This window comes from Heteronotia binoei, chromosome 21 (assembly GCF_032191835.1).
Source record: "Heteronotia binoei isolate CCM8104 ecotype False Entrance Well chromosome 21, APGP_CSIRO_Hbin_v1, whole genome shotgun sequence".
Classification (NCBI taxonomy): domain Eukaryota; kingdom Metazoa; phylum Chordata; class Lepidosauria; order Squamata; family Gekkonidae; genus Heteronotia; species Heteronotia binoei.
This window is the reverse complement of record NC_083243.1, coordinates 120,306,673-120,330,747: the sequence shown is the minus strand read 5'-3', so window position 1 is coordinate 120,330,747 and position 24,075 is coordinate 120,306,673. Positions and strand designations below refer to the sequence as shown.

Here is a 24,075-nt window from a genome sequence, read left to right as displayed (position 1 = left end):
TCTGCTTGTCTGCTGGACATTTTCCAGCTTTACTGTAACACTTATTAGATAGGGTGATTTAAAAATATGCATAGTACATAGAGGGATCCCCCTCTCCCTTGCCTATTGTTAGTCTCAATCTCCTTCCTAGAGCCTTTTCCCTGAAGGCAAACCAATACAGAAAGGGCACATTGTACAGCAGTGCTACAAGATGTGTCTCTGCAGAAAAGTGGCTCCCACTTGGGGATGGTTCTCTGCTCAAGGAGCTGCTTGAAGCAGTGAAATGCAAAGCATATGTATGTGCCAAGCAATTGGGCTTGCTCCAGTTCTGGCTCCAGTCCAGTGGTAAGGTATAAGGCAACAGTCTAGGGTGGGGAATGACAAAATGCCTTAAACCGCTCCTCCCCCCACACCCTTGATGTAAATGTGTAAAGAGCACCATATCCAACTGATTTCAGTGCAGCTTACTATGCAAAGCTGTTTAGGACCACTTCCGCAGTACAGAATTACTTTTTACCAACAAGTTGAATTCCTATCTGATGCTTTGACTTTCTGGCACTCCTTCCCAATAGGGCTTTTACTTCATAGTTTTGCAGGATCAAATCCACCCCATGCATTCTGCATTTACCCTAAAAGTGGGCCATGCCACCTTCCATTATGCTGTTTACCATTAACAAAGACCTTTTATAAAAAAAATTTGCACATGCGCAGTAATGTTATAATGTCATTACAGTGTTAAAAAGTTCATTTGGGAATGGGGGAAAGCTCTGTGGCGAGTTGCCATTTTGATTCCTGCCACTAGGTGTGCTGTTCAAAAGCTGCAGTACTGTAGTCTGAACTCTCTGCTCATGACCTGAGTTCGATCCCAATGGAAGCTGGTTTCAGGTAGCCGGCTCAGGTTGACTCAGCCTTCCATCCTTCCAAGGTTGGTAAAATGAGTACCCGGCTTGCTGGGGTGAAAGACTGGGGAAGACAACGGCAAACCACCCCGTAAAAAGTCTGCCATGAAATGTTATGAAAGCAACGTCACCCCAGAGTCGGAAATGACTATAGGCGACTACCTTTACCTTTTTAAAGCTTTGAAACTGCTATTTGTCTCCATGTTGACCCATGAACTTGGTGAGCTTGCCCTCATCCATACAAGAAAAAAATGTGTAAACTTTAACAATGTGACAAGGCTGTTCAATAAATATGCAGTATTAAGCTCAAAATATACAGCAGGAATTCATAAAAGTTTCAAGATGCCTTGCCAAATATTTTGTTAAATAATTCCTATTTTTTAGGGGGGGGGGGGTTAAAGAAAAAAGCCAAGGAGGCACCCAGATTTGAACCAGGGACCTCTTGATTTACAGTCAAATGCTCTGCCACTGAGCTATACCCCGCCCCCTCTGCTGGACCAAAAGCTTTCTGACGATTCTTTTGGAGTATCAAATACATAGTTCCAGCCTTAGACACCTTCACAATTTCTCTAAGTCACAAGCAACGGCAAACTATGGATTTTGAAGAGTGATCTTTCAGCTGGAAGGATTAGGATATAATTTATTAACTAAAAAAAGGAACTCCCTGCAGGGAACAAAGAGACAATTATGCTGTTAATGCAAGCAGTATTATTTTTTTTAAAAAAATGACAGATGTCTCCAGGACAACCTAGGGGGCAGTGGCAGTGGCACTGATGACACAAAATGGCAGTGTGGCAGAAACATAAATATGAATACAAGAATTCTTCACTGAAAAAGTGTGAGTTACGATCCAAAGGAAAGAAATTGCTGAAAAAGTGGTTTCAGAACATGTGAGGTAAGGATGGTGCAACATTCCAATCTACTCCTGGGGGGGGGGGGGGCAAAATATTGTGCAGACACTTTTGCATACTCCAGACTCAGGGGTTTTTGCTGTTTTGCAGAAATGGTCTAGGATTTGGCTGCTTGCTTGTTGAAATATTCCAAGTTTCTTCATTGTTCCCTTGCAGATTCAAACAGATTAGAATAACAAAGAAGGAAGAGTTATCTGATGCCTATTATATTCAGTTACATTAGTCATCACTCTTTTACTGATGTAATGGCAAAGGTTAATCTAAAAAGGAGCAGGTTGGCCACAGTGAGCGGTAAACCTTGTATCAAGAGAAAAGATCATGATTTATTTACAATATTACAGCAGTTAAAAAAAACACCCTTAACACGTCATTCCTTGCAAATATTCAAAGCAAGCAGTATTGAGGAGGTGATAGCAACCTTGCTATGGATATGTTAAAAACAGATGAGGTGTTGCTAGGATATATGATGTAGCCCACATGGAAGTTCTTGTGAGGGAAGTAGCAGATCTGGGGTTGTCAGAGTCTGGGGTTGCTGGTCTTCCTTTCAACAACCACTAAGAGCTGGGGACTTTCTGCTGTAGTCCTGGCAGCCTCTCCAGCACACACTCAAGGGTCAGGCACATGAGCTGACACCTGCATAAACAGACTATCATAAGGGGAAGGGGAGCATAAAAATATAATCCTGCACTGGCTGCACTCCAAAAGCAAATTGCTTCTCAATGAAAAATGAATTCTCTTAAGCAATTTCACAAATAGCATTGTGCTGAGTGTTAAAATGGCAATATCAGCCTTATATTGGTCAAACAAGTGGGGACATTGTGGCAATTAAATTGCCCAGAATATGACAAATCCAGTAAAAATAGAAGCATTACAGCCCTCTGGAGGCATTAGGTGTTTCAGTAGAGAAAACATACAGGGTAGGAGGACAGCATTTGGATGGGGTCTAAATCTTGAGGAAAAATGGCAGGTGGAAAAGATTTAACATCTCCTCCCATCAGCTGATGACACAATCAAACAACAACACAATCAAACAAGGGGACTTACAACTGCCATCCAGGGCCGATGCATGGGAGTAGGCAAAGTAGGCACCTGCGTAGGGCGCCACCTGGCCTGGGGGAGCCACTGAGCACCCCCTCTCCGACACCTGACTCTGGCTCCTGACCACTGCCGCCTCATCCTCTCCCATCACCAAACTGCCCTCGGCAAAGTCAAGCCACCTCCTTCTCCCCTATGTGCAACTTGGGTTCCAACCTCATCCTCTTCCGCATCCTCCTTCTGGTAATTTATCACATTTTTTTTAAAAAAAAAATAAAAATTTAAAATCAGTAAATTCAAAATGTGAAAAATTTCAAGTTTGGCACCCTTCATTTCCCCCACAATTTTTTTTAATCATGAGGGGGGTGCTAATGAGGGGAGGGACAGTGGCTCAGTGGCAGAGCATCTGCTTGGGAAGCAGAAGGTCCCAGGTTCAATCCCTGGCATCTCCAAAAAAGGGTCCAGGCAAATAGGTGTGAAAAACCTCAGCTTGAGACCCTGGAGAGCCGCTGCCAGTCTGAGAAGACAATACTGACGTTGATGGACCAAGGGTCTGATTCAGTATAAGGCAGCTTCATATGTTCATATGTATGTAATGGGTGGCTTGCCTAGGGCGCCAAAAAGCCTAGCACCGGCCCTGCTGCTATCTGTAGAAGTTTAAACAGACTGGACATTCAAATAACTGCCCTGAGAACTCTTTCCTTGGAGTAAGCCCCATTGAATAAAATTGGACTTACTTCTGAATACACCTGCTTAGGACTGCTTCCTGAGTCTCGGATTCCCAATATCTCATCTAGTTGTGGGCCTTCCCACCACAACAAGTAAACCCTCCTGCCAGTTGTGACCCAACATCCCTATTTTCTATCCCTATTCCCAAAACAAAACATCTCCCATATTCTTAATATCAGCAGTCTTTCCCTCGTGTCTGGAGACTTTCTCCTGACCTTAGCTCTGTGTCTATAGCGCTACTGGATTTTAATCTAGCTGTTCTACTGCAGACCAACATGGCTATCTTCTGAAACTAATGTTAATGTTGTGGATGCTATGATTATCACCTGATAGACTGAATGCTAACATCAGCTGCCAGTGCTTAATTATGTGAGAAGTTCACATTACAAATTAACTCTGAGTCCCTTTACAGTCTAGGGAAATGCATTTCAGGCTTCAGCAAATACAGCAAAATGGATGCCAAGGTTGAAGTGACTCATCATGGGGATTGATGCTAGTCATTAGATAGTATGAATTTACTCTTTAGTAGCTGGGGATACAAACTTAAAATAAGTTACCTCATTTGTAGCCCACCTTTCTCACTAATATCAATTCTGCATTAGCCTTTGTCGCAGTCTCGTTCTTGGCTCTCAAGTTTGCACACAGGGCAAGCAGCAAGCAGGGAACATGCAGCCCCACTCCAGAGATGCCAGTGCAGAAGCCAGGAAAAAGAATCGCTGTGAGAAGCCACACACAGAAGGGAGGAAAGTGCAAATGCGGAATCATATTGTGACTCAAGGGGGGATTACAAAATATTTTTTAAAAACTCAATGGGACATCTTGAGTCATTCCAAAACAATTCAATACAACTAGGAGCACAGAATTAAAGAATAATGCAAACCGAAAACTGCCAAAGGCATGATAAACTATAAATAATGTAGACAGTGAATTACAAAGGTAGAAAACAATGTAGTAAAAGCAAGATGATACATGCAAACTACAATCTTATGTCACTGATTTCTGCTCTGTTGTTCCTCACAGCTGACTAATTGTTCTAGTTGTTCTAGTAAGAGTAGACTTACTTATGTATGTCTGCAGACAGCTCTGCATTTTCCAAAACTCTAATCTATGCAAACTGTTCCAGTTTGATCCTGCACTGGCATTTGGGATCCAAGTTTTCCCCTTCCTTTGGGGCCTTGTTCCTCTGGCTCTTATTTTAAGTTGACAGATCCTCAATACTTTACACATTCGTGGTGCCATGTAAATAATAATAATTAACTTGCCTATCCATTACTGCTCAACAGGAGTCATTTTGTAGAAAAAGAGGTGCCAGAGCTTGTTAGCACAACTTGTTTGCATATGCCACACCCCTGACATCACCAGAAGGTGTACTAAATTATATCAGTTCAGCACCTACTTTAAAATTCTTCTTGAATTATAACTGTCATAATAAAAAACCTTACTCCCATTAGACTTTTTAATTTTTTTTCTATGTGGCCACACTGGCACAATGAAGATTTCCATCTGTCTGCTTTATATGTTTTGGTCATTTTCCTATTTTTTGTGGGGGAAGATATTAGCTTTGTCAAATCTTAAGAGTTCAGCCAAATGCTCACAGGAGGTTTGAACAATGGAGCCCAGAAGCAAGTATGGGGGGTGGGGTAAGAAAGAAATAGCACAATAAAATTTAGAGGTTCCAGAGCTCCACTCCTGTGAGCTCCAGCTTAGCATTAGAGGAGTACTTTTCAACAGAAGTCGCTCAGATGGAAGCCATCTGTCCAGTTCCTCTGTACTTGCTTCCCAAATCCCAACAGCAATCCTATAGAATTCTAGAGCATGAGTCAGTATTGAATAAGAAGTTTTCAGGTATGAATAAAGCTTGGTATGCACATTTGCATGTCAATAAATGAAGAGTGCTTTTCTCCCCAAGCTCACTGCACCTTGGGAACAAGTATTTTGGGAACAAACAACATCTTTACATGTCTGCTTCTCAAGAAGTGTGCTTGTACACAAAAGCTTATACTTTGAATAAAACTGCCACTGGACTCAAACTTTGTTTTGGGAACAAACAGAAAGTGCTGGTCTCACTTATACAGGTGCCTTATTATTCCCCTAGAGTTTCAATGGCAAAACAGCAGACTAGTGTGTACATATTTCTATCATCCTGTTTGGAAAGAACAGCAATATTCATGTTTGGGAACCAAACCCAAGGAGCAGTAATTGCATTTCAGAAGAAAACAAATCAGTACTGGCTCACAAAATACCAGGTTATCAGTACGATTAAAGGTCAGATGCCCTTTTGAAGGCATTTATAGGCATAAAAAGATAATTAAGTTTGCCTTGTCTAGAATTTCACAAACTTTTTTTCCATAAAAGGACTGTTTTCTTGCATGTAAACTGATAGTATGTGATAGCATAAACTCTGATCATATTTCAAAGGAAGCACAGTCCTTCTGCACAGGAAGTTAAAGAACTGTTTCTGCATTTAATTTATCAGATGAGTTCAATATAGATTTTTTAAAAGTCAGACTTACACTAGAATATCGATAATACTACATGGGCATAATTAATAACAGTGTATCTTATCTCCTGTCCTAGCAAGCAACCATTCTTATGTACTAGACACAGAACAAGAAGGAGCAGGAGCAGCAGGAAAATTGGAGGAAAGAAATTATGGAACTGCATGTTACATAAACGGAATCTGAACATGGGAGAAATTCAACAAAGCCACAGATTAGAAAGAAAAATAAATAAAGGCTGTGTACTTGGTAATCAACTGCAGCCCATGCAAGGGTGTTGACTGCTCCACACTAGAACCTGATTTAAAAGTGATGCTACATGTATGGGGTTGGGGTACCCAATGCAATCTTCCACATATCACTGTTAAATCAGTTTGTCAGTTTCTTTATATGCAACATTAGTAAAACTACTATAACAGCACGCCTCGCGGTCTCACTGGATTGCTTCTATATGCGGCTTATGGCTACCCCAGCCCCTCTTCAGCCTCAGTTCTTCCTCTTGAATTTTACCTCATGGCTAGGAAACTCAAGGGGTGGGTGTAATATGGATTTCTCAATACTAGTCTCTTCGGGGGGTTTGTTTTGCTTTCAGATGGATATAAACTCAGTTTGTAGGAAGGGGACCACAGCAGCTTTGATAGTTTTCCCAATATACTGGCACCAGAGAACTTTAAAGTAAACCACAGAAATTTATTAACGTACACACACCGTCTTCAACTGGGGAATGGGAAATATATACATGGGCTATATTGTATCTCAAGCAGTTAATAGTTTCTTCGTAGTTCAGGCTTTATCAATTTTGCTTAGGTCTTTCAAGTTTCACAGATCCTACAGATTTCAGTCTCCAACACTATTCTAGGTTGGCCTCTTGGGTATAATGTGCCAAGTCCCTTAAGTCGACTGGTGTCTGTTCTCCCAGCCCTTCTAGACCCACATCTTTCCCTCAACCACCTCTTTAGCTCTTAAGAGAAATGTCTCTGTGTCTATGACCTCTCAGGTCTTTTACTGTGACTCTCCTTTAGTCACACACAGCCCCTTGGCTGTCTTTATAGAGTGAACAGTGAGCTCTGCTTCTCTCGAAGACTCTCCTCAGCTCCTGTCTCAGCTCCTTCTCAGACCAACTGCTCTCTTCAGCAGTCTCTCTCAGACTCTGTCTGTCACTAACTGCCCTCAGCCATTAGCTGTCAATCACCTCAGAGTTCCGAGCACTCTGGCCCCCACCCTCAGATCACCTGACGCAGGCTCTATGCGTCCTTAGTTTTCTTGTTAACCCGTTCATTACCGTCACAACTGCATAGGAACCAACCACCCCATTTAAATGTGGCTTCAACCACAGTTATATTTCAGAAGCATTACTTTGAAATTGCTCCTTCTTAATGGCAGGAAAAGAGAGGGGTTCACACTACCCAAATCCGAGCAGCAACCAAGGGTAGTGACAGGAGAGCGGGGAGAGAGACCGAATGATACAGGTGACCTTTTGCTACAGATGCCTTAAGGCTTCCGATGAACAGTTTTAAGTAATGACATCATAGGTAGCACAACTACTATTCATTTCCATCTTACTTTAATTGCTTATACCATCTATTCTAAGGGTATCGAGCATCCTTATAACTAGACCTCTACTGAGGAAAGGTGTCAGACCCCACCACTGTGGAAGATAAAAGCCTGTGAAGTTTGATTTGTAAACAGTTACAGTCTTATTTGTCTACACATGTACTTCTCTGAGCAGCTATGTTAAATATAAATGTAATTTTCAATATATGTTCTATTTTTCTAATTATATCTATATATAGGTAAACTGCCATCTCTCATCTGACAACTCAGCCTGTTGCACAGGGGATGCTCTGGCATTTGGGTAAAAAAAACTACAGTGCCATAGAGTTTCTACCCAAATGCTAGAGCATCCCTCGCTGGGGTAACCCAGCGCCAGGGATAGGGGAATGGAAACCCTACATGTAGAAAAGTACCCTGCTGGTGGCCAGGTAAGACCTGGCAACCCTATCTCCATGCCATGCATAATTTTAGAAACCTCTATCATCTCTCTCCTTACTTGCAGTTTTTCTAGTCTCAGCAGTCCTATACATTTTAACCAATCCCCATAGAGCAGCTGCTCGTGTCCCCTGATCATTTTGGTTACTCTTTTCTATACCTTTTCAAGCTCTTTAATACCACTTTTTGGGTGTAGTAATGAGAACCGCACACTTTATTCTAAGTGTGGTTTATTCCAAGTGCATAAGGGAAGTATGACAGCAACAGTTTTATTGCTGTTCTCTACTTCCTTTCTACTTATGGCCAGTATGGAATTTGCCTTTTTCACAGCACCCACACACTGAGTTAACATTTTCCTCAAGCTATCCACTACCACTTCAAGTTCTTTTTCTTGGTCTGATGCTGCTATCTGTGTATATGTGAAGTTTGAGTTATTTGCCCTGATATGAATCACTTTACATTTACTCATATTGAATATCATTTGCCATTTTAATGTCCATGCCCCCAGTTTGAAGAGATCCTTTTGGAGTTCTTCACAATCCATTTTTGTCCTAACCACCCTAAATAATTTAGCATTATCTGCAAACTTCACAACTCACCCCTAACTTCAGGTCATTTTTGAACCAGATGAAAAGCACCAGTTCTAATACAGATCCCTGAGAGACCCTGCTGTTCACATCCCTCCACTGCAAGAACTGAACATTTATTCCTACTCTCTGCTTCCTGCTTTTTAGCCAGTTTCCAAACCGTAAGAGGATCTGTCCTCTTATTCCATGACTCTGAAGTTTGCTCAGGAGTCTTTGGTGAAGGAGAAAGACAACCATGCCTATTATAACCTGCATTTTTTCATACAAAATAGAAAAGCAGGTATTAATCAGCTTCACTGAGCCTTCCAAAGCAAGGAGAGACAATGATGTTCTGAGACTTCTTTCAGCCAGCAATATACAAATATGTTCTTTTGGATAATGAACATGCTTGGGCTGCCAAAGAAAAAAAACTTAAGTAGAAGACCAATAAAACAGATGGAAGAAACCCATTCAGTCTCTTCCTGAACGCAAAAGAAGTCTTCATAAGTAGCATTGTCTAATCCTTGATCCCACACAGCATTTTCTTCCTTCTTTTTCAGAACCTCCTGTTCTTAAAATTTGCAGGCAGGGGAGACAGGAATAGGGAGAGTTTTATTGACTGCATTTTTGCTAACATTAATACTCATGCAAATAATAAAAAGTCACAGTACATAAAATTATTCCTCTTTCCTAATACGTACAAATGAATTGCAACCTTTGCTACATGATGACTAGGCCCTTTCTGTTTTCAGTAAGGCAAGCAGTATTAATTGCTAGTTAAGCATGGGTGGAATTCTAGCAGGAGCTCCTTTGCATATTAGGCCACACACCCCTGACGTAGCCAATCCTCAAAGAGCTTACAAAAAATAGCCTTGTAAGCTCTTGGAGGACTGGCTACATCAGGGTGTGTGTGGCCTAATATGCAAAGGAGCTCCTGCTAGAATTCCACCCCTGCTAGTTAGAATTTGGATGGAAGACCATCAGCCAGGTCCAGCATCACTACATAGAGGAGGCAAAGGCAAACCACCTCTGAATCTCTCTTGCCTTAAAAAATGTCTTTTGCCTGAAGGGAGTATGGATAAGTTCGCATCAACTTGACAGCACTTTACACACATGCACAGAAAGAGAGATTTTCCTCCAGTTCACAGTGGCATAATTTTACTAGCCAGCAGGGCTACAACAATGGATACAGGAGAACTCCCCAAGGACTCCTGCCAAAGATAGCCACTAAAATATCTAGCCACCTAGTAAATCATCTGAGTGGAACCTTATGACATGCATACCAGGTGCAACAAATTATAGAAAGCATTTTGGTATATTTCTAGCTTCTGTGCTATGCATAATAAAATGAGAGAAAAGTAACTGGAGCATACAGAAGGTGGTCAACAGGAAAGAGTTGAGAGGAAGGCTTTCACAAAAGCCATGGCAAACAGAAGAAGAATGGAAATGTCAGCACAAGACACAATCAGTTACTCCAAAAGAAGAGGCTTCCCTGAACTGGAACTATTTTTACTAAGAGAAAAAGGAGGGTCATTCCTAACTATGTGGCAACAGGATTATCCTGGACACTTTTAATCTGTGTTGATAGGAGCTATTTTCTAACAAAGGATATATTAACTGAACATGCATTATGGAAGCATGATCATGGTGAAAGCCATCACCCCTGATATTCTGCAGTCTACCATCTGCACACACTCAGTGCATGTACAGTCATACGAAAGTCCCAAAAGCAGGGTGATTGTTATACAGTTTGTACATGCATTATATCTGTCCGGAGGATAACGTGAACAGGTATATGTTGGGGTAGGCTCTGCTTCAACAGTGTGGCATTCTCTTTCCACACAAGTTTACTTAAGGCAAGACCCGGAGCTCCAAGACAGGCATAGAGTCCACTGCCTTAACAGCATCACTATTTTAATGCTGCACAGAATGCAAGAGAAAACTCTCACGTTGGGCATTGTTTTGTCTGTTAAGAATGATTTATTGAGCTTGCCTAAAGGCCATTAAGCTCCACTACATGAGAGGCCTCCAGTAGTTCTGAGATGCACAGGAGGGACGTTTACATCAATAATAGTTTCTCCCACCATTGCCACACCACAACGCTGTCACATCTATCCATGGAAGGGAGTTGCTACACAGAAACTAACAAAAATGCAAGTTATAGATCAAGCAGAAAGCAATATACAGCTTGTGTGGAAGGGATCCATCAGATATGGGCTAGAGCTAGTGCATGCAATTCTATTTGCTCTTGATGTCCCCACAACTGCTGTTTCATTGAGGAAAGGACACATTTGCTAAACATCTCCTTTCTGCACAGCTCTTACAAATAATGCAGAATCTCTCTTAAGATCTGGATCTGAAAACTCAGAGGGACATCATGAAGAGGATACATTTACCAAAGTGGCCTAAATTTAGCAGCCTAATTTGTTTTGGGAAGAGGAAGCCCACTCCCCCCACATTCCTTCTTGTATACATACAGGTCTCACCTCTCTTCCTGGGTGGCTCCTCTATTATGTGCAGAAGTAACATTTTTACTGCTAGGGATCTGGCATATTATTCAGCTACATAAATATTAAATAGTATTATTAATACTTGTTTATCTCTAAGGCCCAGATCAAACTCCTTGTCTCTTAGGGGTTCTCAAAAGCTCACAAAGAACTTACAGGCAATCAGTGCCTCTTAAATGTCTTATGAAGACAGCATATGCAGCACTGTGACTTGGGACACTTCTGAGCAGAAAACACAGGAAACACCAGGAAGGGGAACATCATTGAATTCCTATATAACAATTAGCAGGGAGACACAAATATAGAGGAGGAAATTTTCTTGCTATTGCTATAAGATCTGTTTGTATCAGTTCTATGGGGAAAGGTTAAAGGAGCTGGGTATGTTTAGCCTGGAGGGGAGACAAATGAGAGGTGATATGGTACCCATCTTCAAGTATTTGAAGGGCTGTCATATACAAGATGGAGCAGACTTTTCTGTTGCCCCAGAAGGTCAGGCAAAAGCCAACAGACTGAAATTAAATCAAAAGAGTTTTTAGCTAAACATTAGGAAGAACTTCCTGATAGAGCAATTCCTAAGTGGAACAGGCTTCCTTGGGAAGCAGTGGGTTCTCCTTCTTTGGAAGTTTTACTTACTTAGATTTTTAGATCACTGTCCCCTTCAAGCAGTGCTTGGGGTCACTTACAACAGAAAAAACATACAATAAGTAATTAAAAGTTAAAATTAAACATTAAAACACACTGTGCATATACACTTGAATTTGTTCCAAGATGGCAAAAATTGTCAAGGTCTGGGGGGGTGGGTCTTACAGAGCATGGAGGGTATGAGAGGCTAGATTACCATCTGATAGTAATGCTGATTCTGTAAATTTAGGCAGATCATGAAAAGGAAGGGATGATCCATGAAAGGGTCTCATGGCCCTTTCTTGTATGCCCAAGGTAATGCTGATTGACTCTTTGGGGTCAGGAAGGAATTTTCTTCCAAGCTAGATTGGCCAGGGATCCTGAAAGGCTTTTGTCTCACTGGGGGAATGGGAGGGAGTAGTTTTCTGCATTGTGAAGGGGGTTGGACTAGATGATCCTTGAGCTCTATGTTTCTAAATCTAGAACAGTAGTAGAATATCCTAGGCTTTGCTAATGTCACACCCATGATCCTGTGAAATGTGAGCCAAACTGTTTGCTTAAAGAACTGAGCAATCCAACCATTCATAATGAAAAATATAAAGCATACCAATATATCTCCCTCCCGCCACCTTTGTTTTAAAGCTGGCTCTGTTCCTCCCATGTACCTAAATAATATTTTTTTAAAAAAATCTTGGAGGCCTATTTAAAAAAAGTTCAGTTTTTCCAGCTATATACCTGCAAGGCCTATTCTCTCTGCTTCCTGATTTCCAGAGTGTAAAGAAACAGACTGCTGGAACAGAGAGCCTGGCAGCAGCTCACTCTATGCTTGGGCACCCCTCACCACCACTACCACACACACATACACTTGAAGCACACCCTTTCCTGCCAACTAAAAAATTAAATTTTCTAAGAGCTTCTCATGCAAAAAGAATCAGAAACAGCCATGATCTCCCAATATAAAATAGCTTTTGTATCCAACAGGATGATCCATAAACTGATTGTGTCCATCCAAATGGTTCTTCAAAAGGAAAACATCTAATACAAGGCAATTCTAAATGACAGCCATATCGTTACAAATTTCAATTAATACTTGGCAGGAATGATGCTTTAAAGGTGCCCGATGCTTTCCAAACTCATATTGATTTCCCAGGCACACCAGTTTGAGGGCCTCTGACACTTGGAGTAAACTGCTGGTACAGAATGCTAAACTTCATAAGAAACATATTTAAAGTGAAATGTGCACAAGAATGCAATTTCAATTGTTTAAAATAATCCATAGATGGATAAAGAATAACACTCTTTAAAGAAAACAGTTGCTGGCTCATGTTTGGAAGGAGATTTCCAAAAGCCGCTAATATGCACACTCCTGAAGTTTTTTTACCCGCAGTTTCAATCTTGGCGTAGACAATAATTTGAAAAGACAGGCAGATGTGTGGGTTTCCTGATCTCATTTGTGCTGGGGGAAATGGGAAAGCCACACACTTTCCTTTTACAAAGGAGCTGTGGTTGCTTTTAAACTCTCCTGGGGAAATCAGCAGGGAAGGTTAAAAAGCACTCCGATCAGCGAACCCAGCACCCCAACGCTTGTGCCTGAGGAATTATCATTACAGCCAGGTTGAAAGCAACTGGAAACAATCCAGGGAAAAAGAGAGAGGAGGGGAGACCAAAGAACAAAGTAAACGCAATCAATTTCTATTTTTGCTTTGAAATAAGCTTAAACTGGGAAAGATCAAACTACAGACACAGCCATGCGGCTGCAACATAAGCAGGATGATCCACCGGGAAGTCAGTCTCTGTTTCGAGACACTTCTGCTTTGCTTCACCACTTTACACACTCCCCGTTATTATACACAGAGCGCGCAAAATGAAATCCACAAACCAAATGACAGCGCTGCACCGAGACGGGGGTCAAAAGCAGTTTCCTCGTTCACGTCCCGTTGGAGATCCTTACCAACTTCATGGTGGTGTTATTCTGTTCCCAGCGCCACAGCATCACGCTCATTTTCCTTCGCCGGAGCTCCCGCCAAGCACCTGCCAAGAGGAGCCGGGAGACCGGCCAGGCTACAAGTGCATCTCACGCGTCTTTCCAGCGCCTCCTGATCCAGCTGCTCCAGAGCACCGTCCCCCCCGTTTGCTTAAGACCAATCTCCCTCATGCTGATGGGCTTCTGGAAACGCAGACCCGCCGTGCCCCACAGAGCGTAGCCGAGCACATGAGATGGAAACTCCCCTCTCCCGCCCAGAAGCCAAGCCAAACAACTCGGAGGAGGAGGCAGCTGGGGCTGCAGGAGTGAAAGCGGGACAAGGAAGTCTCCCCTCCCCCGGCAGCCACAAGCCCTTCACAGATTGGGCATTCCTGGTTCAATGGGCCGTTCATCTTTTCTGAAGAGAATCGCCTTTAACTCCTTCGGGCTCAGCGTTTGATCTGTGAATCGGGCAAAGCTATTTAACAAAAAAAACCCTCTTTAGAAGGAAGTGACGGCAGGTGGGGAGTTAAAATACTGACTCGGCCTTACTCCACCTGAAAGATTTCAAAATCCAGCCGTTGCTTTTAACAGCCAAGATATGCTGAGTTGGGAACATTTGATTAAAGCAAAATAGCAATAAAAAAGGATAAATTCAGGCGGGCAGCTGTGTTAGTCTGAAGCAATATCTGAAGATGTGTGCATGCACACAAACGCTTACACCTTGAATAAAACTTTTTTTTACTTTGGATAAAATTTTGTTGGTCTTAAAGGTGCTCCTTTGTCCATGGTCCAGAACTACATGTTTTATTTTTATACATTTGATGGGTCCAGAAACCTGGGCTACCACCGAACACTTCGGAAATGGTGGTAAAGAATTTCCTTTGGGATACAGGCAGGTGGGAAAGAGGTGCTTTAACCATCTCCCCTCCCCCCATCCCTGTTCTTTGGCAACATCCGCAACAGACCATTTTTACTACCTTGCACCCAATAAATAGGCAGGTGGCAAGGGTTCTGCGAGCTGGAGGCCGATAGAGGAAGGCAGCCCTCTTCCACCTGCTCTTCTCTACTAGAAAGTCACCACCACTACCATTCCCCAGTAACCTGACAAACAAGTTAGGTTTAGTATCCCTAAATGGCTTATATGACATTTGAATCAGTGACCTCCTGAATCATGACTCAGTCTCTTGGTCACTATGTTATGCCATCCATTCAAAATGGGTAATAAAGACAAAAAGCTTCCCCAGTAATATACCTTCTAAGCTGATAATAAATACCTGCACAGAGATATTAAGGTTTAAATACAACAAATGACATAGAACAAACTTTCCATCTTTTCTCAAGGATAAAGGTTGCTTTTGTGGCTGTAAAAGCCCTTGCACTGCAAAATCTTCCCAGCCAGTTTGCTACCCAAGTATTCTACTAAAAGGTCACTTCTAAGATGTTCAGAATCCAAAGGAGAGGATCACAGTCTGTTGATGTGCTTGAAAATGAGATGGATGCTCTTTAGGAGGGTCAAAAGCAGCTACAATAAGCCACTGACAAATGAATAGATAAATGAATACAGGCATGAGAGAGAAGTCAAATGCTAGGCCAAAGGGATTTTAAAGGGAATTATGTAAACTGTGCTCATGCAAGCTGCCAGTACTTTCAGAGCTTTCCTTGGAGTCTAATCTGTGCCCCTTTTGCCATGGTGCAGAGTGTTAAAGCTGCAGTACTGCAGTCCTAAGCTCTGCTCATGACCTGAGTTTGATCCCCGGTGGAAGCTGGGTTTTCAGATAGCCGGCTCGAGGTTGACAGTCTTCCATCTTTCCGAGGTCAGTAAAATGAGTACCCAGCTTGCTGGGGCAAAAGCGTAGATGACTGGGGAAGGCAATGGCAAACCATCCCATAAAAAGTCTGCCATAAAAACGTGAAAGCAACGTCACCACTGAGTTGGAAATGACTGGTGCTTGCACAGGGGACCTTTCCTTTCCTTTGTGGTGCTGCTGACCCAGTGAAAACACAACACAGCCTGCCAGATCAGCTGCTGCCACTTCTCTTGACACTGTGGCTTCACATTGTGCTTGAAGGGAAAGCAGAACAGAAGAGAGCCTTTGATCCTATTTATCACTATTGTCTTTTTCTGTAGAAACACCTTTATGTACGCCAAATGCTAGCCAGGGTTACTCAAATTTACAAGAACTTTACAAAAGATATAGTAGCCTCCTAAAACAGAACCCTAAAAATCAATACTTAATGAGCCCTCTGGCACTCTATGGTCCAGGCCACTACTCTGCTAATGGATTATAGATTAAAATCAACCAAATATGCTAGGTTATAATAATACCCAATTGCTTTCTCAAACTTTTTATCATTTGTTATGACTGTTACTCCAGTCCTTTAATCATTTCTTGTTGCTTTATTGCCTCTTTTCACTACATTTCCCTCTTTTCTTCTTCTCTTTGCTACATTCTCTATTTTATTTTCTCTGGGGTCCTCTACAACCACTCTCTAGTGCTTGCTCTGCCATCCAATAGCGACCCTTGCCTCCCCTTTCTGTGACCTCCCTCATTCATGACCTCTGTCCTTCCTTCCTTTGCAATGATTATACTGTGATGAACTTCAGAGTTCACCTGCTGCCGCCCTCTATTTTAGCAAAGCTACACTGAGCCTCATCTGCCACTGCACACGCCTAACAGGGATTTCCACAGGGCACAGAAATGAAAGGGTTAGCATGCACTCAAACATTTGTTTTGAAGTTGTTCATTGGACATTGTCACCCACTAGTTCCAGCCAAGGACTTCCAGTGCATATTCCAGGCAACCCACTACCAATCTTGACATTATTCTAGAGGCTAGCTCACTACTTCATCCCTCATCATTTGATGGCTCTGGGATAAATGAATGAACTCTAAAAACCATCCCATTGAGTAGACAATGCTCCATCTGTGATGATTAATCTCTGAAAGCTCAGTAACAAATGTGGGCCATGAATGCACACTACAACTAACAAGTAATAAAGAAACAAAAACCTTCCCACTTCTTTCAATGCGAGCCCTTTGGAGGGCTTGTTTAGATGTCGAGGTTGCTCCTTGGAGGCTGCTTTCCATCCCTTTGTATAATGGCTGTCACCACATCATGAACTGTTTATGCGTAAGCTTTAAATTGCTACACACGATGACTGTCAACATGTGGTTGTAAGACATGCCAGTTATGGGAGCCAACTCTATGTTTAGTGGGGAAGAGATGGATTCAGAAAATCAATGAATCCATCTCTCCCCTGAACCCTACTATAATTGGTAACCACATTCACGCACAAAAAAGAGAGAGATAACATACAACTGGCACCTGTGTATATCTTATTTCACTGATAAATGGTTCATGTAATAGTTTACCATATAGAATATGCATTGAACAGTGTGCTTCCTAGCAACCCAAACATTCCAAACTTTCAAAGCTTTCAATAATACAGGGAACAAAATTCATAGAATCACAGAGTTGGAAGGGGCCAATCCCCTGCTCAATGCACAATCAGCTCTAGAGCATCCCTGACAAATGTTGTGTAGACAGTGACTGCCAGTAAACGGGAGCTCACTACCTCCCTAGGTAGGTGATTCCACTGTTGAACAATTCTTACTGTGAAAAAGTTTTTCCTAATATCCAGTCAGTACCTTTCCTCCATTTATTTAAACCCATTCTTGTGAGCCCTCTCCTCTGCTGCCAACAGGAACAGCCTCTACCCTCCTCTAAGTGACAGTCCTTGAAATACTTAAAGAGAGTAATCATGTTCCTGCTCAAGCTCCTATTTTCCAGACTGAACATTCCGAAGTCCCTTAACCTTTCCTCATAGGGCTTGGTCTCAAATGCTTGATCCATTTTGAACTGACCATGTGCTAACAACCAATACATTCAGTAATTCAAATAAACACTCCAGTGTAACGATATGGCCCTTTGTTCACTGCTTATTTTTCATTTGTGGGAAATTTATTTGCCTGGCCCGTCTGAATCTTTGGGCAGTGACAAATTACTATCTGGCCCATGGTACAATGCTCAAAAACTGTTTCACCACAAAACTTACTATAAAATGGAGTAAATCCCTACATGGAATCAATTTGAATATTCTGCTGTAATCTAGAATGAAGAATCAAGGGATGTGTGAATTTCTCCACAGTGCGCGGATGGCAAAAATCTAAGGGTGCTGCTTCAACCACTAAGTGAGTGCTATTCTTATGATTCACACCATACAAGTATTCCAAGCTTGTAAGAGAACCCAAGGCCTTTCATCAGCACCAGAATGTGTTTGAATACAGTGACACTAGGAAAGATTAAACCACAAATCGTATTGCTTTCTAAATTCAACAACCCAATCTAGTATCCCACAGGTTCTCAGCTTTAGGCACTTTATTTATACTTTAGACATTCATTTAAAGGAGCACTTGGAAATCAAATGTGGAAGGCTTTCCTCCAGAATCCTGATAACATTGCTAGATGTAATCAATACTCATTTCTTTCTACAAAAAGGAGGACAAGGCTGATTTGGGAGTGCCTTTCATCCTCTTGCAGAGCCTCTCCATTAAGGAGCTGCTGGAACAAACTGGAAGAGATAAGATTTAAAGAGGGGCTGGCCAAATTCTTGCTTTGACCTTTTCACTACCCCACAAGAAACCTTGGGACCATTGTTCCTTGAATGCTGTGCCATGATTGCGCAGGAAACATATCCTCCCAACTCCAGTATTCATTAAGGACCAAGTGATATTCTTACCATTCCTGGGGAAAAAGAGCATTTCATAAAGACTTTGTTACAACCATTGGCACTTAGCATGTGATGAGAGAGGTGGTAGCAGGGGGCGCTGAAAAGCACATTGGGCTAAAAGGCTTGTTAACAGCTCTAATGGGATGTTAATGGGCACTTTAATGTCCCAATTAATGTGCAAAATAATGTTGTTGTTATTCAATGATGGGTCTTCAACGATATAGAAAACAGGTATGCCTCCTGCACTCAGCCCCCTAATGAATATAATTGTAGCTCCCAGGATACAAAGAATACTGTTGGGAAAACAGGAGGAAACAGATGTTGGGGGGAAATTATGGATGCATTCAGAGAGCACAAATATTGCCTATACATCAATTGCAACAAGGAAAGTTCAGGAAAATGTAAAGTAGTAATCAGTTTTGTTGCTGTGAAGAATATGCATGATAACTGCTGGCTCTTTAGCATTTGCATTGTTCCATCAAATTGGATTCATCACAGTTAGCCTTTTGATCACTCATTGCAATTAATCAATACACCACATATATTGGATATTTTGCTGTATGCTCATTGAAGCCCCAATTAACCTTTATCTGGCCCTTAAATATGTGCTTCTCAATGGATCTTGACACTTACTTATGAGAGCTTGTGCCAGACTCATAAGATCCTTTGTTGCTTTTGCTGCAAGAGACTGACACAATCACTCTGTAAGAATGTATTTTGCAGGGCTCAAGAAAGGATTATAGTTGGTTCTTGTATTACAAAAAATAAATTGTTTCCCAGCTGAATGTGTACCTGGTTCATAATATACTGAATGGTGGAGGAATGCCATGTCCATTTTGCTACATTTTATTTCCTAACGGGACTCTTTTGCAACTGCATTAGAAAATCAACTGGCATAGCTTACATAATTCATTTACTACTATGCTATGGAGATGACGGTCAATGGCTTGGTGGTAGAGCACATGGTTTGCATATAGAAGGCTGCACTTTCCACATCTAGCATTTGAGGGTGATGGGTTTCATGTAGCAGTTATCCACTACCACTACTACTCAGACTATACAATATGGAGCTAGAGCAGGGGTGGCCAAACTTGCTTAATGTAAGAGCCACATAGAATAAATGTCAGATGTTTGAGAGCTGCAAGACATGAGTGTCTGATGTTTGAGAGATGAAAGACAGAAAGAAAGGAGGGAAGTCAGGCAAATAGATGGGGGAAGGAAAGGTGGAAAGAAAGCAACTTTAAATGCCTTCTCCAAGCCGCCAGCTGGCTTGGTGAAGTAATTTAAAGAAACAAATGCCGTCTCCAAGCTGGCCAATGAGGTAATGGGGGCTTCAAGAGACACACACTATGTGTGAGAGAGTCGTATGTAGCTCCCGAGTCGCAGTTTGGCCACCCCAAGCTAGAGAGACCAACAGTATGACTATTAGGCAGCTTCATAGAACAGCTTCTTAGCTTAATGCCTCCAGGCTTCCACACTGGAAGACAACCTCCACAACAATGTATTTAAAGCTTCCCTCCTCTATTTGGCAGTCAATAATTTAGTTTTTATCAGCCTCCACAATTGGCAAGTACAAGACCATAAAGATCAGTGTATAGCTATTAATTCCCATAGGTTTTCTGCAAGAATATGCTGACTACACAGTTGTATCTTAGTAATACATTTGAATGGTTTTCATTTGAAAATCTGTAGGTTAGATATTCAGAGTTTCAGTTTTGTACTCATACTTGGAACAAAAGCTCACTGTTTTAATAAATAATTATTCATGGGACTAAAGCAGTATATACAGTAGTAATCAATATATCTGATTCTCCATATGGTCCCATTGGTAGATACTTAAATCCAGAGATTGGGGTCATGGACAGAGAAGACAGATCTTTCTACAAACCTGAGAAAAGCACCAGATTTGCAGAAAACCCTGAAATCTAAGAATTGGGAAGTTAACCTCCCCTTTAAAAAAAGGTGCCTGCAGGTTGTTAGACAAGCATAACAGTATTCTGTTCTTCAAGCCTTGGCAACCGCAAGGAGAGGGGTAAAGCCTCTTTTTAGTGCTGTTTTGGCCTTTGTGAGAGGACTCATAGGTGCTAGACTTGGCAGCAACCACCAGGCAACTTGATATCAAGCAGTCTGCATGACTCACCCAGCTGATTGCTATTATCCAACAGCAGTCACCTCACAAAAGCCTGGGTATTATAATGGTTAGAGTTTCAGACTAGAATCTAAGAGACCTAAATTTTAATCTCCACTGAACTTTAAAAGCTCACAGTGACCTTGGGCCAGTCACACGCTCACAGTCTAACCTATTTTGAGGGCCAGCCCTAGACTGTCTGGCACCCTAGACAAGGCTAACTGCCTAGTTTGCCTAGTGGCAGGGTCAGCCCTGCCTATTTTACAGGGTTGTTGTCAAGATAAAATGAAAGTAAATTCCATTTTATCTTGGGTCCCCATTGTGGATAATCACAGTGAATAAATAATAAAATAAATAATGCAGTGAATAAATAATAAATATAGCTGAAGATGGAGGAAGATAAAAGGTAGGTGGGATGGTGAGCAGGAGGCAGGAAAAGACTGTGTGTCTTCAGGGAAGGGAAATAGGAAATATTGGGGGAAGGGACAATGACATGTTCCACACAAGTTCTTGCAGGCCCCCATATATCTAATTCTCAGCATGGCCAAAATCTGTGAATCCAGAGATCAGAGTCATTAACAGACAAGACAAACCTGAACAATGCTGCAGGTTTGCAAAATAATTTGAACTCTTAAAATACATTGGGAGGTTAAAACCTCTAGAAAACCATTAAGAAATTAATGCCCTCAGTGGCTGTTGCTAGACAACCACAATAGTATTGCCAATTTACAAACCTTAGTTTCTGTCAGTAAAGGGGGGGAGGGCATTTTTTCAGGGCTCTTTTGTACTTTGAGGGAGGACTCATTGGGGCCAGGCCCGACTGTGATTATTGACCAACTTGATAACATATAACTTGCATGACCCATCCAGGACTGGCCGCTTGCCACTGTTCAACAGCAACCACCCCATGAAAGTCAGTGTTTGTAGTGGTTAGAGTTTCAGTCTAGGATGCAGGATACCCAAGTTTGAATCCCGACTGGGCCATGGAAGCCCTTGGGCCAGTTACACATTCTCAGACTAACTTACCTCACAGGGTTGTTGTGGAGATAAAATGGAAGAGCAGACAACAATCTATGCTGCTGTGAGTCACCACTGTAGAGAAAAGTGAGGCATAAATAAACAAGTAAAGATGAGGAAGACAGAAGGTAGGTTGGTGGGCAGGCCAGAAGAAGAAAAAAAAGCACAAGGAAGGGGAGAGGCTAAAGGTACTTTCAGGAAAGATAAAGAGAAAATAATTACTTGCAGGTTCATCACTTGTTCTGTTAATTGAGTCCAGCTTACATATCTCTGGGATGAAGTTTACACAGTAATTAAGGATATTATTCTCACTAGAGCTGAATGACAACTACCAGTAGTATTGAAACTATGAAAGTCGATGCTCTATGAAAGTCTAAGCTCAAAGAAGACAATCAAAACAAAGATGGCTTCATTGGGATTTTCTCACAAATTTGGAAGTCCCCTTATCTACTGGGATTTACTAATACTGGAATAGTATTTTCAAGCACAAAAATAAATAAAACCAGAGGTAAGACCCTTACCACTTGGTTATTAAGTATGTTCCAACTAGGGACAGACACAGAATGTGACAATAGTGATTCATTTCATTTCATGGTTTGTTGGGCTGCCCAATTCAGTGGTTTGGTTTGTGTTTTTCTCAGTTTCCTGAATGATTTGTGGCTCATTGGTTCATTCGGTTTGGGAAGGTGTAGAACAGCCCCCAAGTGGGCTAGAGAAGCCAAACTTGCAGCAAACTCTTTAGCAAACTCTCCTCTGCCTGCTCTCCAAATTTGGTGCAAATTGGATTTTTGGGGGGCTGGTGCTCCCATCTGGTCAGTTTCACTGAAAACTGACCAGAAGCATAGGGGGCTGGGGAATCATGCCAGGCTGTCTGGAAAAATTAACCACACATGAACCAAAAGACATGCAAGAAAAAGGCCAGTTCATTTTAATGTTCAGGTGTGCCATCAGACAAACCAGTTTGGAATGAACCACAAATCAGCCATTTTTAGCACAAATCAGAATTCATGGTTTGGTTCATGCCCATCTTTAGTTCCAACTTTTGCTATTTCAGTTTTGAGAACATTAAAGAATATTCTTCATTATTAAAAATACCTATGTGAGGCCCCTTAATAAGATAACTCGAGAGCCAAGAAGAAAGGCAGAGTTTTTTGATAAATAGGTAAATAAATAAATCATCCAAAGTTTTTGGAGTAGGTTGTCATCAGGGCTTTTGTTGTATAAAAAGTCCAGCAAGAACTCATTTGCATATTAGGCCACACCACCTCGATATCACCATTGTTTCACACAGGGCTTTTGTTGTATAAAAAGCCCAGCAGGGACTCATTTGCATATCAGGCCACACTCCCTGATGCCAAGCCAGCTGGAACTGTGTTCCTGTGCGTTCCTGCTAAAAAAAAAAAAAAAAAGCCCTGGGTGTCATCAATATGCTGATGACACCCAGCTACACATTATCTATTGCTTCTATTCTGGACCAATGTCTGAATGTGGTGGTCAAGTGGCTGAACTCAGATAAAATGAAGATTACTCTGGCTGGAAGAGCTACTGATTTAAACAAGATTGTTCTTCCTATCATCAGTTACACACAGATTCTGCTGAAAGAAGCATAGGAGCTTTTTGCATCCTGGTTTCATGCTGGAGAAACAGGTATCCATGACACCAGAAATTCTATTTGCCAGGAATAGAATAGGAAATGGACTTCCTGTTTGCAGATACCTGATCTGGCCATACTGATCCATGCTTCGACTACTTTGAGGCCTGTTTATTATCACACACTTTATATAGGGTTGACCTTGAAGACAATTTGGACGCTGCAACTGGTGCAAAAAATATTTATTTCATTATATTTCTATCCCATCTCCCCCCACAAGCATCTGTTATCAGGAGCTACCTAGGACTGTTTCCAATTCTGAGATCATTTCACTGGCAGCCAATTAGTTTTTGGGCCTACTTCTACATGTCACTTCTCACACTGAAAACCATTCACGACCCAAAGCCCACATAACTGAAGGATCATCTCTCCCTGCATGTTTCCATGTGGCTGCTCCATTCTCAGCAAGGTCTATTATCAGTGTTTCAGGCAGCCTCCTGGAAGAGACCAGAGAGCTCCTACCCTCCAGGCTTTTGGTGAGGGTGCATAACACATTGGAAGCCGCCCTGAGCCACTTGTGGGAAGGGCGGGATACAAATCCCAAATAAATAAAAATAAAATAAATTCCAGAGAGCTTTTGGAGCAGCCTGAAGCTGGAAAAGGGGACTCCATTGGTTGGCGCATAAGTTTTCAGTTTTGTTTTTAATGTATGGTTTTAACATTTGTTTTATGAAACTGGAATCTGGGATGCCCTGGAGAAAGGCTGGAACATCAGAATTTTAAGCAGATAATTAACTAACTAAATATTTTCATCCCAGAAACTTGAATTTCTTCAAGTCCTATTGATTTCAATAGGCAGTGAGATCATATATGGCCCATCTGAATATTTTTGTTACTGCTAAATGGCA

General features: G+C 41.7%; 1 protein-coding gene and 1 non-coding gene across 3 annotated transcripts in view; both read right to left on the bottom strand.

The window, feature by feature from the left end:
• The window catches only part of NAV2 (neuron navigator 2), a 483,385-nt gene that overhangs the window by 364,871 nt on the left and 94,439 nt on the right, over window positions 1–24,075 (bottom strand). The gene's annotated exons all lie outside the window — the stretch shown is intronic.
• TRNAY-GUA (transfer RNA tyrosine (anticodon GUA)) lies at window positions 1,290–1,366 on the bottom strand. Its single transcript has one exon. It is a non-coding gene; the product is annotated as a tRNA-Tyr (tRNA).